This window comes from Amblyomma maculatum, chromosome 6 (assembly GCF_055883805.1).
Source record: "Amblyomma maculatum isolate TAMU_Amacu chromosome 6, ASM5588380v1, whole genome shotgun sequence".
Lineage (NCBI taxonomy): Eukaryota > Metazoa > Arthropoda > Arachnida > Ixodida > Ixodidae > Amblyomma > Amblyomma maculatum.
Genome location: NC_139349.1, coordinates 92,576,846 through 92,592,205, shown reverse-complemented (window position 1 = coordinate 92,592,205; position 15,360 = coordinate 92,576,846).

Here is a 15,360-nt window from a genome sequence, read left to right as displayed (position 1 = left end):
AGCTTGTTCCCCGTCCAAGTTGAAGCTCCTGCTCCTCCTGGCTCGAGGCATAGTTCCAACCTCATCTCCTAACCTTAACGTCCCTATCGACGGACATCCCATTCTTTCTGTCTCTTGCATCCGTATTCTCGGTCTCTTTCTCCAATCCAATGGCAAACACACTACTGTCCTTTCCCGCCTTACTACCACCGTCCAGGAGACGGTACGGCTGATCCGACGGGTCGCTAACCGACACTACGGCATGCGCGAGCACGACCTCCGTCGTCTTGTTCAGGCATTTGTGCTAAGCCGCCTTGTCTACTCCCTCCCCTACCTCTTTCTGTCTCGTACCGATGAAGACGAGGTCAACTGTCTCATCCGCCAAACCTATAAGTCGGCTCTCGGGCTTCCCACTTTTACCCCCCCCCCCCTTCTCGTCTACTAGCGATGGGCGTCCACAATACTCTTTCAGAACTTGTGGAGACCCATCGCGTGGCACAACTCGATCGTTTATCTCGCACCACCCCTGGCAGAGCCCTTCTTACTTCCCTTCACCTGACCCCTGTCTCCCCTATCTGTGTCACCCATCCCTTGCCCAGCTCCCTCTTCCCCATGCTCACTGTCAAGCCCCTTCCCAAGAACATGCACACTGAGCATCATGCCGCTCGCCGATCTGCCCGCGCCTCCACCCTCTGGTGCCAGTACGGTACACGGTCTGACGCCGTGTATGTTGATGCGGCACCCTACCTCTCGCATCCCGCCTATGCCCTGGCCACTCTCTCTAATACACGAGCCCCCCTCTCCGTCGCCACTATCCATGCTCTCACTTACACTGCCGCAGAGGAAGCAGCCATCGCCCTCGCCATTGCCAGCACACCAGCCCTTTTCATATTTAGCGACTCTAAGACCGCAGTCCGCAACTTTGCAAAGGGTAGAATCTCTTCCTCTGCGCTCAATATCCTTAAGCACTCCTCCCCCCCTTCCCGATCTATCCAACTCTTTTGGGTTCCGGCTCACGCGGGGCGCCCTGGAAATGAGGCGGCAAATTCTATCGCTCGTGAAATGACCGACCGAGCTGGCCCCCTCCACCCGGGGATGGACACGCGTGACTCCCTCCTCACCTTCTATGACATCACCCTCCACTACCGCAACTCCCGATTATCCCTCCCTCCCCTCACAAGTCCCTATCTAAAATAGAACAGAACACGTGGCGCCATTTACAGGCCCACACTTTCCTCTCCCCTGCACGCCTTGCCTTTATTCACCCCGGTGCCTTCTCGCCCCAATGCACGCTTTGCAGCTCTCCCCGAGCAGACTATGCTCACATTCTTTACTCTTGTCCGGCGCACTTTCCCCCGTCTCCTGGCAAATAAACAGCCCGCAGCTGTGGGAGGCTGCTTTGGCCAGCTCGGAGCCGCATATGCAACAGCAGCTTACGACCTGGGCAGCGGAAGTCGCCGCCGGGCGTGACCTGGAGGCCACGACCAGCAGCCGAAAGGTCACCCAAGGAACGGCGGCAACATAATTTTACTTTTTTAATTTTTTTGGCCTTCACTGAATAAAGTTTGTACCACCACCACCTTGTGAACCGAAGGCTCATGGAGCGTTGCAAGAGATCTGCCTAATAATAAATAATTGGTTCACAGGAAAGGAAAGGCGCAGTATCTGTCACACTTATTTCTGTGGACACCTGAACTGCGCCGTAAGGGAAGTATGGAAGGTGGGAGTTAAAGTGGAAAGAGAGAAAGAGGAGCCGTAGTGGAGGGCTACGGAGTAATTTCGACAACCTGGGGATCTTTATTGTGCGCTGACGTCGCGAAAAAAAGGGAGATGATGAAGGTGGTGAAGGGTGGCAGTTCCTGGCCCTACACGGCTGGGACGGTAGGTCAACGCCGCTTGCGGCGGGGCTACCCAGCTACCGAATTTTACTCGTTGTAGGCCGTCATTGCAGCCGCTGCTGCTTCGGTGTGGACGACTGCTGTTGTTGCGGCGCGCGTCTTTCTCTCCCTCTTCTTCATCCTTCTCTATTTTCTCTTCTGTCTGCACGAGGCAGTGGAGGTGTACAGTGAACTAGAATATTCTAGTTCACCCAGCTACAGAGCCAGTACTACAGAGTCTACAGTACTACAGTACTGTACTACAGTACGACAGACTACTACAGTACTACAGAGCCAGAGCTACAGAGCTACTGGCTCAGCTACAGAGCCAGTAGCAGGCCCATGCATTTTCTTCTCCTTCTTCCTACAGCCACAACAACGCTGATATCGCACTAGGGTGCTCGATGCGCGCGCCCCCATCCGCAGGGCGCGCGCATCGAGGCACCCTACATCGCACAGCACACGGACGCCTCTTCGTTTAACCTCCATCGAAACGCAGCCGCCGTGGTCCGGTTTGAACCCGGGTACTCCGGCACAGTAGTCGGTCGTCTTACCACTGCACCACCCCGGCGGGACAGATATCTGCTTCCCATTTCACTAAATCCACAATGTTATCATCACAACAGGCTAAGGAAAACCTGGAGCGTACCTCTCAGGCACTTGCGTTACGTTTTCTGACACAGCAAAATGTCCTTTTGTGCACTGTCTCACCCTGTTTGGATTATACCGAGGTTGACACATCAGAGCTCCTATCAGTCCCGGCAATTATGAATCCTGCAGCTCCAGCACAGGATGGAGTCACAGTTAGTATGATTAAATTATGAACCCATGCTTTTACAAGCGACCTCTTGGACGTTGTCATTTCGTTAGAAAACGCACGGATTCCAAGTAGTTTGGAAAATCGAAAAATTTATTTTATTGATGAGAAATACAGAGAAAGGTTACGAAGTTCGATAATATTCCGCCAATTGCATTAACTTCAAATTTAGTCAAACTGACAGAAAGCGTAGTGCATAGTCGTCTCACAATACATGTCGTGATGTTAACGGTTTGGCACAGGTTGGCTTTCTTCGCGGTTGGTCTATATGGAACGCACATGTGGATATAGAGAGCAGAATTCTTCCCTCGCTACGCAGAAAGGAGATTTCAGCCTTAGTTACACTTCATGTCGTAAAGGCCAATGACAGCATATATAGCATATCATGTTATTTAAAATATTACCTCAACTGCATCCTCCATCTTACAGTTATGCATGCATATGGTAATTTCTGAAGGATATATATTTTTACTGCACGCAAGGAGCCCTGTGTTCTAATGGATATTATCAATTTTGTGGTATGCCACAATGATAGGTGCTACCACCGCTGCTTTTTAATGTTTTGATCAGTGATAACTTTTGTGCATGCAGATGATATAGCTTTTCTCGCCTCGATTAGGGATATTCTTTCTCTTTGCCAGATTTTGCAGACTATTTGAATGCTCTTGATGTACAATTGGACGAGATTAATTTATCTCTCACTATCAACAAAATCCGGCATTCTTGCATTTCCCACAGCAAATCCTCTGCAAATATCATTAGTTCATCGCTCGAACAAGATTCCACAGGTGGAATCGGTTAAATATCTTGGTGTTACGACCAGCATTGGAGCCTTCATATAAAGAGCAATGTGTTTAAAGGAGAACGTATTCTAGGCAGGCTGATGGGAATTGCCAATAAAACGGTTAGCATGCGTCGCGAGTCGGTTTTTTTTTTGTTTTTTTACAATACAAAGCCTGTGTGATACCTATATTGAATTTCGTTGCGTGCGAACTACTAGATTCAACCTGTAGTCTTAATGAAAGGGTTGCTCTGCGCCTTTGCCTTGGTCTCCCAAAGTCAGTTTCAAACTCACTGCTGTATGTGGAAGCCCGAATCCCTAATCTAAGTACCCGCTTCCAATATACTCACGTTGCGTACTTTCACGGCCGCTTGATGGCAGCGCACTAGGTGCGGCCAGCTACATCGCCCGAAACCGGCGGGAGGCGCCTACTTCCAGTCGCCACCGCCGCGGCGCCACCGTTCGGGGACAGCCGCGCGCGGAGAGCTGCGCCTGGCTGCGCTTTGAGGGAGGCGTAGGCGTGGTAGAAGCGCTTTATTTTAAGGATATAAAAGCTCCGCTTCACACAATTTGGCAACAAGAATTAGTATATACTGTCATGTCTAGTGGGACCATGTCAGCACTTAGCGCTTGCTCAGCAAGGATGTACACTGGAGTGTACCCCGAAAAACTTAGTCACGGTGGTTGAAGACCACTCGAAAGGAGAGCTCGCATTACCGTGATGTTGCATCGGATCCAGTTGCTCGTCACATGAAAATGTGACCCGGCTGTGAACAATTCGAAGCTGTTCAGCTGCCATGGTAGCCTAATGCATAACCACTTAACGGTGTCGCGAATTCCGTGTGTCATTTTCACACCATTTACTCATTTCTGCATACAGCTTTTATACACACATTGATGTCAACCTGTTCTAAGCTGCCAGCGCTATCCAATAAAAAAATGTCCTACTATGAGCAACCTCTGTGAAAATGCGACATGTAACCAACCTTTCTATCTCATTGTGACAAATTTTACGGTGCAAATATGAATATGTTTATTAGGTTAAATCTAGATGATAACCTGGGATCTTCGACTCAGTTGGAGACCTTAAACTTTGTACGCCAGAACGCTATCCGTCATGGCTTCCCGCATTTTGCATGACCGGACAAAGTAAGCGCGGTTGATAGAGCCGGTCTGCCTCAAGGTGCTACATATATGCGCCGAAAGCTTTTAATAATATTTTTATTGGCTGCTCGCAAACCCATACAATTTTGCTGGTTCGTAATTTTCAATGGAAGAACGCGCATCGAGTGTTGCTGTTGTGAAACTATTAGCTGTGATCACAAGAATGTTCACGCGTCAGAGCGCAACTGCAGCCGAGATTCAGCAAGCAGCCAAGTACGCTTATTTAATGGCCACGCAAAAAAAAGGAAGAAAATTACCAATCGCAGACGGAAAACCTTTCTTGAGAGAGGTTTATGCCATAGCCATACACATCGCTCCACTGTTGAGTTGACATTTCCAGCCCAGCTCGCTATCAGTGGGGGCAGCAACTTAGATATCTTGCATAGCGCCTTGGCATGGGCACGATCATTGTTTTTATAGATTAGCTGCAGTTACTGTATACAGTGAGAAAACAATGATGAAACAAAAAAGTTTACACAGCTTGCTACTTCACCGGACCTCTTCAGACTCCACCATCCTGTTAAAGAAGGTACTCGTAAGCTGACAAAGCTTGATTACTTCCTTTGCGGGGTATATCAAGCCTCCATTGTCCTTGGTTTTCATTATCCTGTAACTGGTCCAGTTGACTATATTTCCTGCAACAGGCTCTTGCTCGACTGACATGTCGCCTCAAAATCATTACCAAATATCGCATAAATTAAGCAACAACCTGGTAGTGATAAACAAATCTTGGGGTTCTTAAGTCTTCTTGAGGAGCCTCGTTAGAGTGCCCGCACTTTGCTACCTGCTTATTCACCGTATCCCGTAATTGCTGCCTCTGTCTCATATCATTAGAATGCAGCCTTAAGCCACCGCATTATGTGAAATAGCACCCTACACATAGCTATATAAACCCCCTCTTTACATCAGCCGTACAAACGTGCCCTATAGGAGTATAGTGTGCCTGACTTGGGATCTAAGGGTCCTCCCGCTTTCAATAATTCCCATTTCACCCTTACATCTTATTGACTCTCTCTGGTTTGGCAGCTCTTGCCACATCGAACATGTCATGTGTTCTCATTGCGCCAAAGGTATCTGGCCATATCACCAACTAAAGTGCCTCTTACCAAAGAGGTTTTTTTCCGACTGTCCACCGACAGAGCGGGCGCCGGATTTTCTGTGGAACGTGGCTTTTCGTTTTATCGCATCGGCTCAAACAGTCTCAACAGTATAAACAAATGTTGTATGCACAGGCTCCCTTACTTGCAAGGCCACTCAGACTAGCGCGACCAAATTTAGAACAAATTGCAGGCTTATATATATAAAAAAAAAAACTTCGGAGCTTTTTCTGATATGTCCTCGCAATATAACCTGCGAGAAAAGCTTCTGGTGCTACCTCATCGTGTTCATCTGCTTCCCAACGCATAGTTAAAAATCCTAGTTCACTGGCCAGCTCCCTGGTAACTAAATAGAGCACAGGAAAAGAGGACGACACAACTAGCGCGGTTATGCCGTCTTCTTCTCCTGTGTTCCCGTCGCGTTGTTTGCACGGTTAACCTATAATTAATCACCAACAAGTCCAATCTGCTGTCCCTTGTAGCAAATTCAATGGCAGCTGATAGGGCATTATGCTTCAGCATCTGGACTTTTTAACCGCAACGCCGCTTTCATTTCAGAGGAAGTGAGTGCATTTCCACTCCTCGCTGCTGTCTGCCTGAAACGAGCTCAGCAGATAAAATTAGAGGGTCTCTTAGAAGTCTCTTAAGCGCAGGACGGCGAAAGCCTGCCCTTCTCCTATCATTTGCCTCTCATCGTTTGCCACAGTTCGTCATTTCAAGTCGTCGTTTGATATATTGGTCGTTTCTCAGTCATGATGAGTCTGCCTGTGTAGTCATTGTAGCCCTTATCACTCATAACTAAGCAGGTTACTCATTTAGAATCAGCAGTGGTCATTGCATGTCGTTTCACATATTGATCATTTCGTTGTCATTAACCGTAATGAGGAGTCATGCCTAGCTATTATAGTCATTACCACACATTGCTAAGCACTTTTACTCATTTCTAATCAATTGCGGTCATTACATGTCGTAGTTTGATATACTGGTCGTTACAAATCATTTTAGTCATTATTACCCATAATTAGTTATTAGCATTAGTCATTATCTCTATCAATGTCTATAACTTTTATTGATTACCTATCACCATCAATCATTTCCATTAATCTCCCTCCTTGCACGTCCGCTTTTGCGCCTGGCACACCAGTGCACAGATGCGACGCACAGATAACAGGCACAGCTTCTGCGCATAGATTTTCGTTCCATGGGCATAGAACGGCTTTCGCCTTAAAAAAATAAATACATCCAGTCTCAACGTTAACGTGCTTGCACACGCGCGCACAAAAAAGTTTGCGTTCACCACGCAGACGCGAGGCAAACGCGCTCAGAAAGGAAGCAAACCGCGCGCTCAGAGCCGGCGACCTCGGCGGCGACGTGTCCCCGAACAGTGGCGCCCTCAGCAGAAATAGCGGGCGCAACTGTAAACTCCCCAAGGACGCGCTTGCCCATTGACGGCGGCGCGACGCAGCAGGCCGCACCCAGTGCGCTTCCATCGAGCGGCCGTGGTACTTTCATCAGGTCGTTTGACCCGGTCATTGATGTCATTGCTCCTATTTTTGTCTGTCAACCGGACTTATTCTTTTCTAGTCATTGGCGACGGTATCAAATGCCACAAGTTACGCCATTGCAGAACTTTCAGTCTTGACTGGGTTTGATCTCACTTTCCCGATGGCTGTTGGCACGCAGGCAATAGTGGAATTCCATTACGGTCACATCTTCCCATCTTATGCAAAGCACATGTACGCAGACATCTTAATCAGTCTTCCTTCTGATCACGAGTATCCCCATCATACTCTTCTGTCAACAGATGCATTCGTCAGTTGCGAAAAATGGCACCTGACATCTTTTCGGAGGATTTGGTTTGGAGCTTTTCTGTCGCATCCCAGATTGCATTCCTATATTTTTTTGCCGAATTTTTGGCTCTTGAATTGGCTGTACACAAAATTGCATGTCATATGTCACACGTTATCTTCATTACTCATTGTTTATACGTCAATTTTAGCTTTTCTGAAACTTCACAAAAATATTATTTGAGCCGTTTCCTTCGATTTTTTATTCCATGCACTTTGAAAAAGCTCCGTTTTGTCAGGGTGTCTGGACATGCAGGTATACATTCAAAAGAGATGGTATATTTCTTAGCCAGATCGGCTCTTAATGCGTCCGTGACATATCCCGTCCCTAACCTCAACATGGTAGCGATTTCCAGGTTTCAGCGGTTCTGTCACATATCAGCCAGGCTGCGCGATTTCTTACTAAATATTACCGAGTAGCAGAACTTAGCATATTATTGGAACGTCCGGTCATGTAAAATCAGGATGTGTGAGGTGTCAGTGACGCTGTTGCGATGCAGGATTCAGACTCAATTTATATCTGCATATGCGTGTGGACACCAGCAAATTTGTTACTCATGCGGCCAAGTTGAATCTATAGAGTATTTCTTCCTTTGCTGCCGGAAGTTTACACTTGAGAGATAGCCGTACCTGGAGGTCCCTCTCTCCAGGTTAGGCCTTGCCTTGTCTCTACCAGTGTTACTATCGTTTGGCGCAAGCGCCAGAGGATTTGCATTGGGTTAAATATGAGGGATTCTCCGTGATTACATAATTTTAGCTTGTAGGGTGAATTGATAACTATTTTAAATTTCCTCGAGATCTTCTTTTTCCACCAAATATTATGTTTGTAATCTTTTTTAAATGCTCTTCTGCTGTTTTTCATTGGTACATTCTTCAAAAGACCCACTAAGTGCAATTATTTTTGTCACAATCGGCTGTGGAAATTTGCCAGAATATGCCACTACACCTTGGCCAATCCCCGCATGTATGTATGTGCATGTTTCAAAAGGCCAACTAGAGCCACAATCCGATGAAAACGCCCGCTAGCGGAGAGGGCAACTACGGAAGTATTTCGTCTCTAATGGAGTATCGGGGACTGCATAGGGGCTAGAGTGTACTAGAAGGGTCTGAGTGGGACGAACGCGGCGCTCAAAGCGAGGCGCTGGCTGTCGAGAGAAGAGACGGCGCTGCGATCGAACTAGATTGGCTGGGCGCGCCGTCCGGTGCGGCAGAAGCTGTGCGCTGCGGCCCTGCGGCCCCTTGGGCCATGCCAGATTCCTTCAATGCTTTTCGAAAAAAGCATTGAAGGACTCTGGCCATGCATTGGCCTTGTCTAGGTGTACGTTTTTTTTTTTTATTCAAATAGGGGGTCATCGGCGCAGTGGTGCAAAAGATAGGTCCCCGCGGTGTGTTTCGGAACGCTTGTAGTCGCTGTCTCGACAAAAACCAGTAATTGGTCGTCCCCTCCGTGTGCGTGTCAGGCGAGTTGCAACTGCAGCGCACTCCACAAGCTCACGTGTATGTCTGGCCTCACAGCTTAAACGAAATCTACCATTACCAAACTTTTTTTTTAATACTGATGAAATATCCGTCGTCATGCATTGATAATAAAATAAGTCCTTAACCAGATAATGTGTTTTTGACATCGGAATCACGAAACGCCATGGTTTCAGCGCAGGAACGAAATAAATTTACACGGAATGTGTGGACGCGAACAAAACTAAACACAGCGCAGGAATGCGTTCGGTGCGGAATTTCGCGCTTCCGAATGAAACAGTCTGGAATCGCAGAGTCGAGAAATGTCACAAGGTCGGCGCATTCAAGAGCCCCCGCGTGCGCAAATCGCAACAGCTGAGTGCAAGATTGGGATTCAGACACCACCCAGCGCTCAATTTACTTCTCTATCAACTTGTTCTTTTGAGCAAGCAGGGTATCACTGATCAAAGTTCTGTTGTACAAGCAAAATCTTTTCTTACAGCATTGTGCAAGGATGAATAAGTTCTTGGTTTTGGCAATAAAAGGCCTTGAAGCATGTCAATAATTGGACAGGAAAGATGTGTATTATAAACCACTGATGGCAAGTGCAACTCAAACATAATGACCAATTGATGCAAAACATGTCAACATTTATTTTGCGACAGCAACAAGCAGTACTGCTAGTCAGCATCACAGGCACCTGCGCACTTTTAGGTGTTTCATCCTTTGACGCCTTTCATCGTTAGACTTGTTTAGGCCCTTAATCAGGAAGTGGAGCCGTGTTACAATGTAAAACCTCATAACCTTTGTCTTTACCTCGCGATCATGGACTGTGCATCCAATTGCTTTTTCTTTGGTCCTGAGCAGAGACAGAACATCAAGAATGCTGTCAGCATGCAACTTATTTGTGCTGAAGCAGCCCGTAAAGGCACTTTCTAAGTAGTTAATAAACTCAAAGAGCTCCTTTGACGGATACAGCAGTCCACCTACATCAGCGAAGCTCGTAAAACTTGAGTGTAGGTCTGACCTCCCCTCTGTAGTGCTCGCAAGCAGAAGAGTGCGACATGCATCACATCCAGTTTTTTTTACAAACTTCCTGGCGACATATCCTGCCATGTGGTAGATGAGGCGTGAGTCACTTCTTTTTTCAACTAAACTTATATGCTCACCGGGAACACCGTTGCCTTTCTGGCTGGTAGTATCCTCGAGGGAATCAAGATCCCCCCTTGAAATACAGCTGTCAATTGTGTCTTCCAAGGTTGTGGTATTTGTTAGGTCTGTGTTTCCTGTGTCAAGTAGAGCTGTGAGGACTAGTGGCTCAACACTGGCACCATCCACAGGTCTGGCCAGGCTGTAAAAACTAAGGCAGTTGACAGTTATCAAGAATTGCTCAGGTGTAGGATGGTCATTACACCCCGACGACTGCCGTACAACACCGAACAAGTTTTCAACAGGATCTTGACTTAACTTGGCCGTCATTAAGTACTTAAATCCAACTTCTTTGGTTAAATACTCTAACAGGCAAAGCACTCCAGACAGTGTCATTCTAAAGCCGACAGTCGTTGTCTTGCTGATGAAGCCAACCCCGTTGACTGTGCGCTGCTCCCATTGAGTGATGTAGTCCAGGAAATCCGACAATGCAGCAGCACCTCTTGAATTTGGCCACAGAGCTTCAGACTTGTAGCGTGATGTCATTATTTTTATCAGCTGGTTGATCATCCTGAAAAAACAAAGATCTCTCTGACACTACAGATATTAGAGAGCAATACTAATTTAACAACTGAAGTCAACTTTCTGTCACATAGGCTCCACATGCACAGATGAAGAGTACAAAACATGTTACCTGAAGAATTTTTCTGTAGCATCTATGGCTCCTTTTCCGTAACTGGATTCAAGCCTGTCCTTGTAATGATGCAAGCCACGCAGCACACGGTCACCAAAGAGCTGGAACGCTAGGGTGACCAGCATTTTTTCAAAACCATTCGGGTCTAGATGGCTTGAAGTCAGCCCAGGCATCGCCTTCAGCGTCACGTTATCTTTGTCATAGTTGAAGGCTTCTTTAACAAAATATGTTGAAACCTGCATCATAAAAATACACTTTGTTAGTCACTCTGCAGGATAACTATGTTGGAAAACTCAAAACAGATAAAATCTTACTCGTCCATCTGGTGTATTAAAGCCTCCTTTCAGCAGTGAGTTGCGTAGGCACTTCAGCAGATGCGGGAAGTCTGAAAGGAAATACAGGTTCCTTTTTGCGTCAACAGGATGTTCCACGCTGCACGTAATCTTGCTGGCAGATGCTTTAATTCCCATTAGTGTCCACATTTTACGATTCCAGGAGGCACCGTCACAGGTTACAAAATCTACGAAGAGCCCCGCTTGCTCAGCCAAAATCATGGCTTCAACAACTATTTTGCACAGCAGGTTTACCTTGACATTTCCATTCGCTGCAAATACTCCTATTATCTGTGAAAACTGCCCAGTGAACGGGACAAACATGACAACCATTCCATGGTCGCATGGAAGGCCTGCGTCTTCGGGAGGTGTGAACGGGCCGAGATCAACAAATCCACGCAACGTTGCACACTTTTCCACTGAAAGGTGCTCTGACAACTTCATTTCGTCAATCAGAAGGCCGCCATGACGACTGAAGCTGTGCATTTTGCTTGTTTTTTCTTTGAGGATTTCCATCACCCTCTTGTTGAAGCCAAAGCCACTTTTATATGCTGCAGTGTACTTCTTCAAAGTGGTGTTACTTGGAAGTACAAGAATGTTGTGCTTCCTGATGTGCCTATAGAGTCTTGGGCTCCTCATTTTCATTAAAATGCACTCAAGTACCCACTCCTTAGTAAAGTTCATGCCCCTTGTACTCTTTCTTTTGCAGGCATTAAAGCAGTGCCGCACGCTTTCCTGTTGTTTTCTGGGCAACATAGCAATACTTTCTGCCAAGGTCTCTTCTTTTATTGCTGAATTTCGTGCCTTCATGCTCTCAATTTGCCCCTTCAGGCTTAATAGCCTCTTGGACAGACGCCTGTGCTTCTGCAATACAGCCCTGAGCTTTTTGGCCGCTGTCGTGGCTTGTTTGTGACGACGGTTTCTAAGCCGAGACATCCGTGTGAGCAGGGACTTGCGCAGATAGCGGCATGAAAGGCATGGCACTCCTGAAAAGAAATAAGGCATTTCATTTTGTTAAGCCCTCATGCTACACACAATATATTCACAATGATATGTGAAGAGTAATATTGTTTTAAATAAACATGAATGTCAAAAGTAGTGAAGCTACTACCAAAGATCATAGAAAAATACTTGAGAAATTTGCCCTCCCTTATCATTCTACTTATACAAGTGCACAATGCATGAAGGGATTGTACGAACAACTAAAGGTTTTGTCCGCATGCTTGAGCAAACACACCTAGGAAATTAGATATATTTTAGTAATATGATACCACATGCAGTGTGCATCTTAATCACTGTGATTAAGCTTTCAACCTAATCTTGCACCCAGTAGCACGGGGAACGACCTTCACAGTTTACTGCATATGTCAGTTCGCTCCACAAATTTACCTTTGGTTGTTGTCATCCCTGTGCATGTCTTGCTGTGGAAGGCACCATGAATGACCGTTGTTTTTTCAAAAAGTTTTGTAGTGAGATCATTCTCTAAACTAGCAGAGGCAGAGTTCGCACCAGGACATGCAAGAAATTCAGAGGCTTCAAAAATGACTCGCTCTGCTTCGAGCACAGTCTTTGCAGCACCTTCAGCGACGAGTTTTCCCTTGAGGAATGTTCTGTGTGTAATCTCGGTCGCGCTCAGGCTGAACAGAACAGCCTTTTCTGAAGTCACCGTGCCAGAGCTTGCTGCCAAGCTTGACAGTGCGTAAACAGTGCCTTCGTAGTCGGGAAAATTATGCACTGACCAGTATGCTGAAGGGGTCTTCAGGTATCTGAGATTGTTGGAGTCAAGGGCTGGCGATAGCGTGCGCTCCACTGGCGATTCATCGTCGCAGCTTCCACTGTCGTGCACGGCTGTAGGTAGTACACTTGTGCAGGCTTTCTTCCTTTTGCTGCCCGGGCTTCCGAGTAAGGTAGACGTGCCGCGTTTGCATGGTGCACGTTTCGGGGGTGCCTTCGAGCTCAAATATTTCGGTGCATTGGGCAAAAGCGTGGGCACTGCTTCCGGCGTGAGCGAGGGCACTCCGCGGGCGATTCTTACTTCTTTGCCGGCCACTATGTGCACGTAGTCACGAAGTATATATCGCTCTTCAAAGTGCAGCTCACACACTGCGCAGTTCTCATCCAGAGGCTTGTCGGCGCGATGAAGGTTCCGCTCCCAGGCTTTCCTTCGAACCGAATCTTTCGGGACGCTGAACAACGATAACTTCTTCTCGGCTTTGACGCCCACGTAGCCGGTGCGACATCCCGGTGCGTAGCAATGACGATGCTTAGGCATGCCACACACTTTGATGGTAACAGCAGGATATTACACAAAAGAGCACGCCACGCAAAAAACCGCTGCCGATAGCTGTTCGTGAAGAGTCCTGACGCTTCGGCCGTGCTTCGGCCGCTTCAACCACTCCGGGGACTCCGGCGCAAACCAATCTACTTCGACCGCAGCGCCACCGCAGCAATTTCCACGCGGAGCGCCTCACCTCCAAGCAAGCGCGGAACCGGTTATCCGGCCCACTCAGATCCTTCTAGTACACTCTAATAGGGGCTCAGTGTATGAGGCGGGCGGCACTTGTGGAAGAGGAGAAGCAGACCCAGCGAGCAACAGGGTTTAACGTTATCGCTTTCTCATCACGTATTGTAAATAAGTGTCCATCATTTTTTTTTATGTGTGGTTCTGCGTGGGCAGACGAGTTTGTTAACGAATGACGTTTTGCGATCCGAGCTGCTACGCAACTGTTTACTTAACGCACCATTTAAACGGTTAAATTTGAGCAACAGCTCGAAATTCTCCATTCTGTAACAACTCGGATGGTGTCTTAGCAAATAAATCTATTGAATATGCTACGCAATAACTGTACTTGAGTTACATGTTTATCTTTCTTTTTTTAAGTCAGATACATGACGAAGTGTTTTTAGACCTGTCAGGGTGGAGCGGTCGCGTCGAGTGTGCGCCAAAGGGGACGGCGAAGTTTTGCACTGACTCTGCTTAACGACAGCGTTCTCGCGGTTTAGCACCATTGGCACGTTTCATATGTCCAAATGGCAGCTTCGTGCGAAAAGGTAACGTTCATAAGCCTTAAGTTTGTTCGAGCAGAGATTACTACTATGCCTAGACCGAACTGTCGACTGATGCCCATCTGTACCTTTTGTTTCAGTCATTCCCGAGAAGATCCAATATTTGCAGGGTCTATGTTAAAGGCACGGGTCAAGTTTTTCTGTGTGATTCCATGCCAGAACAGTGTAACCGACACCTTTTCATTAGGACAGCCGAGGATTGACTGTGCCATTGGTTTCAGCAATCTTATGTTCCAGCAATCAAATAATTTTCCTTTAAATGTAGGGCACTATATCCTGGTTTCGTTTGCAGTCATTAAATATAAATGTACTAATCATTTGCTATGATCCACGTGCACTAAAGGAACGTATGTAAATATATAGGCGCAAAATTTTTTTTGTGCCACGTGACCTAGAAAGTACTGGCTTATTGCACGATTAGTAAATAGTTAAATGTCTTCAAAATTCTTTAACTGTGCTGTCCCCCTATCTGGACTTTAATGTTTAACAGGAGATAGTGAAAAGCAGCGGTAGTTTATGTGCCATATGACCCCTTATTGGAGATTGTTTTGTCACGCTTTCTTGCGGTTTCCTTTTCCCGTGCTGTTCTTTCGGTGGCTTAGGCACAGAAGGACTACGAACCACATTAGTTGCGGCAACTCGCTAATAGACTGCATGCCGCACGAGCGTTTCCTGATAAGAGACTTAGTGGCCGCATTGTCATTTCCTCCATCCTCTGGCCTTCTGATACGCCAACAATATGCTGTGGACCTGAGAAGCACCAACTAGCCCAAGAATCCTATTTAGGTTTTGCGGAGGCATGCATGACTGCTCCTTCTTAAATGGCCGGTTCTGACGCAGTTGAGTACAGCGTTACCATATAGGATTCCGAATTGAGTGGTAGCCTCAACAATGCTGCAAAGAAAAACAATGACGGATGATTTAGTGCAGTTAGGCTCCCAGTAAGGTGCACTTTATTGCATTTTAGTACTCACCTCTTTTTTTTTATGAGGTCAAAGATGCTCATTAAGATATAGTGATGATCTACCGCACAGTGTGAAATACCAGCAGGCATACATTCCACGCAAATACCACCCGCACAACGTTCTCAGGTACGAGTAGC